The sequence below is a fragment of the Ictidomys tridecemlineatus genome, chromosome 12 (genome assembly GCF_052094955.1).
Source record: "Ictidomys tridecemlineatus isolate mIctTri1 chromosome 12, mIctTri1.hap1, whole genome shotgun sequence".
Classification (NCBI taxonomy): Eukaryota; Metazoa; Chordata; class Mammalia; order Rodentia; family Sciuridae; genus Ictidomys; species Ictidomys tridecemlineatus.
The window spans coordinates 24,297,255-24,301,767 of record NC_135488.1 but is presented as its reverse complement, the minus strand read 5'-3'; positions in this window follow the sequence as shown (position 1 = coordinate 24,301,767).

The following is a 4,513-nucleotide window of genomic DNA, read 5'->3' as shown; positions in this document are numbered from 1 at the left end:
AATCAGCAGGGCTGGGCAGGCAGGGCACAGCTGTAGGGAAGGCTCCTCCTGGTCAATCAACACAGTCTTAGTGTGTCCACGTGCCCAAGGTCAGAACATGGCAGCTCAGATTTGTTTAGGGGAACATTGTTTCTGGGGCCACAGGACACAGTCAACCCCTGGACCTACGAGGGGTGATCTGTAGTATTTCCTGGTTGAGTACTGGCTGTTCTTATATGTTAAATATTAAGGTGAGATTGCAATAAATCACCAAGTGGATCTTAGAGTAGGAGATGGAAAAGTTATTCACCAGTTGATGGTCCAGATCCACCAGCTGGGGGACCAAGGGGGAGGCTGCAAATCTACACCCTTTGACCCCCTCCTGGGGTTTGAGTTCACCCTTTATAGTCCAAACCACATGGAAACATAAGTGGCTGTTGCTATGATTCAAAACCATGTACAAACATCATGAGATCTAAAATTATAAGCAGAAAAGTTAGTGGTCCCAAACCTCCTTCATTGAGTACAAGTTAAAAATGTTAGAAACATCTAGACAATTAATCTCTGACAGGGTAATTTATCCAAGAAAAATGGGAATGAAGAAAAGAACATTTTTACATGGTATAAGAATTGCCATTTTGTGCTGCCAAACATGGTGTGCTCAGCTACTGTTGGTGGCAGATGCTCCCTGGGAGAAGTATTTCTTACATGATGTGGAGTCTCAAGGCAAAATGGAATCTGTGTTGTCATTGCCCATGTAGCCTGGCACATGACATAAGCACAGTTCTGTGTTACTGACCCTTGGAGGATGAGGAGGCATTAAAGTAACAAAGGAGGAGTTTTTGCTTTAGAAGTAAAAACAGAAATAAAGGCAGCAAGAGAGGAAGATGTATAAACTCACTGAGGTGATTGGGGTTTCTAGACATTGGCACAGCATGTATAAGAGGCAGGGAGGTGGGACCCACCCATAAACTCATCCCTCCCTGCCTCAGTGTTCCCAAAACACACTCATATCCTTCATGATGCACATCTTTTCCAGAACAACAGGTCTAAGCTTGCCAGGCTCTTACTTTTAACTGTCTATTAGAAGAATAATTTTACAAATAATAAAAGCACTGTAGCAGTTGCTGTTTGGAGAATGTAGGGCAGGGTCATCATCTTAATAAAAACAGCAAAGATCTATATTCTTTATATAATTCTACTTTACCAGTATTACCACACGAGTTTTCCAGTATTGGTCTTAATGCCTCATGGACTCAAGAAGGCTGCAGTGTCTCTAAGCTTTATGTCTTTTATCAGGTCCTCTTGTAACTTCTTCAAAAAATAAAGCAGTCAAAGTTAGTTACCCTTTCACAGAGTTCTCAAAAAATTATAGTGTAATTTTCAATGATCATTTTTTTCTTTTCTTTTCTTTCTTTTTTTCTTCTTCCTTTCATTACCCTCTTTGGTACTGATGACTGAATCCAAGGCATTTTGCCTGCTACACAATATCTCTACCTCTGAGTCAGAGCTCCAGGCTATCCTCATTCACTTACATATCATTTCTGAGATGATTATTTGTCCCCTCATACTTCCTCCTGCCCTCGTCTGGGAGGGCTCACCTCTTCTTACCACAAAGAGCAGAACAGAGCTGGTGATCAGTAAATTAAAGGAAAGGGAAGATGTTTTATAAGCTTTGCTCTACTTTTACTGTCCTTTGCTTGTGCTAAGTTTCTTAGAGAAGAAAGATTACAATGAAATCTTTATTGTGGGGGCTGAGAAAAGTATATTTAAGTCAAATTCTCCTTTGCAAGGTGGAAATCTGAAGGTAAACATTTGTGGGAATGTGTACTAAGCTTTAGAAGAAGAAAGGAATTTGCTTGTGTAGTAGTATCATGGCAAGATTGCAATAAATCAACCAGTTTAAGATAAATCCTGATCTTAAAGCAGGAGAAGAAACACTTATTCACCAGCTAGTGGTCAGGATTTACATCCAGCAGGCCAAGGGGCAGACTACAAGTCTTCAACTTTAGACCTCCACCTGCCCCAGGGTTTGAGTCCACTTTTTATACCGTAAGTAAAGAATGGCAGTACATTAATCACAAGTGGCTGTTACTGGTTCAAAACCACAAACAAACATCACAAAATCTAAATTCATAAGCAGCAGAGCAGGGAAGTGGGTAAAAATCACTCTAGTTGAGCACAAGTTAAAGAATGGTCACCAACATCTAGACGACCATTCTCTGACAGGACACGTGGCCCAGGAAAAGTGGGGATCCCAAAGACAACAACTTTACATTGTATAAGAGTTGCCATTTTGTGCTGCCAAACTGCTGTGCCAGCCACCGTGGATGGGCACAGAGGCCAGGGTTCCCAGGGGAGAAGCACTTATTACAGGAGGTGGAGTCTCAGATAAAATGGAGTCTGTGCGGTCACTGCTCATGTAGCCTGGCCCATAGCTGTAGATGAGAGAGGATGGGAAGGGGCTCAGCCAGGCTAAGCTCAGGTGGGGCTGCCCCAGAGCTGCAGTCTCTGGCCCTGAACTATGGGGATTAGAGAAAACATTCAGCCTTTGTTTTGGGAGGATTGGCTTAGTTCACTTAGCATGATATTCTCCAACTTCAACCATTTACTGGCAAATGCCAACATTTTATTCCTTTTTAAAGCTGAGTAATATTCCATTGAGTATATGTACTATATTTTATTTTTCCAATCATCTATTGAGGAACACCTAGGATGGCTCAATAGTCTAGCTATTGTGAATCGAGCTGCTATAAACATTGATGCAGCTGCATTACTGTAGCTTGCTGATTTTAAGTCTTTTGGGTATAAACCAAGAAGTGGGATAGCTGGGTCAAATGGTGGCTCCACTCCTAGTTTTCTGAGGAATCTCCATACTGCTTTCCACAGTGGTTTCACCAATTTGCAGTCTCACTGGCAATGTATGTGTGAATCTTTTTATTTTATTCATATAGAGTGTTCCTATAATTTTCCTGGGGTGGCCTAGAACCTGAACTCCTTCTCCCTTAGTCTCTAAGGTAGGTGGGCTTATAGGCATGAGCCACCCTACCCATTGGACAATAAGTTTTGAAGCAGTTAGCTTGGATATTTAAAGTTGGCATCTCCTGCCTAGACCATGGCTGCTACTCCACTCAGAGGGACTGAGCATGAGCATCATGGAGGTCATGAGTTGCTCCTGTGTGCCTGCTGTGTCAACATTGACCTTTCCATTGCTGAGAACACTGGGTGACCTGAGGGGCTCTGGTTACAGATAGAAGCAGGTGTCCTACACATGGGCAGTTGTTCTGGGCCACAAGAAGACAGAAGTTTTTGGTCCAGAGCTGGGCATGGGCAGCTTCTCCCTTACATTTTCCCCCACAGGGCACAGAACAGCTGGCTCAGTGACTGCATGGCCACAGGACAAACCCAGTCAGAGGAGTTAATAGCCACCCTATTTGTGTGGAGAAACAGGGGTGGTCACAGCTGACATGATGCAGGGACTCTGCTCACATTGGACCATGGTGGACACACATACAGCTCTGAACACCTGATGCTCTCCTTTCTGGTCTCTAAAGACCACCAGACACCACCTTTGAGTCTCCCATGAGAATCCAAGGGGTGGAGTCAGAGGCAGGCCAAGGGCCAGGATGTGCAGGAGAACAGGGTTGTGACCCATATGAGGACAGCCATGTGGAGAGTGAGGAATGACAGTTGTGAACACAGTGTAGAAGGGGAGAGGTCAGAGAAGACCCAGGCAGCAGGACAGAGGAAAGACACTGGAGGAGCCTAGGATCCAGGGAGAAGAGATAGAAGTGTGAGGGAGGATGTGACTTCAGAGTTGTTCCCAACCTGCTCCCCTGAGAAGGCCCCAGACTCTAGGTAATACCTGGCAGCAGCAGCATGTGGGGAGAGGGAGGTTCATCCCCTAATGGTGAAAAAAAGAATTTCGTGTTTTTTGAAGGAAGTGTGGCTGCTGGGAGCCAGAATGACCTTTATCCCTGCCCCACAGCCCTCCTGGGCTGGCAGGTTGTGCAGAGGGCAGCAGGAGGCAGCAGGAGCTAAGTAGCTAGGCCTGGTCCTGCTGGTTCCAGGCTGGATGCTGCTAATGCTCTTGCTTGGTCTGCAGGGGACAGGGACCTTCCTCCTAGACACAGAAAGAAGTATTAGAAATTTGTGAGACTCTGTGAGTTTTCACTTCCCAAAAGGCACAGGTCATTCTGTGTAGGCATCTCTCCACAGTTTTGATGGCTGGAGACAGGGACATCACTGGGCATTGCAGGAGGAAGTGCCCTGTGCATCATGGGGCCGTAGGTGGTGTCAGGGTGCAGGGGCTGTAAGGGGACTTGACTAGCATCCTGGCAGTAAAAAGGCACCAGGGAGCCTTAGTGACTTTTTGGTGGAGGACAAAGTGAAGGCTCCCTTGAGGGCCTGTGGGGCCTGAGTCCCCAGCAAGGAAGGAGAGAGGGCTACTGTGGACATACTGGCCATGCCTGTAAAAAAAAGTCACAGGAGCTGGGCAAGGCTGTTTGAAAATGTGAAGTTTTTAACTGCATTT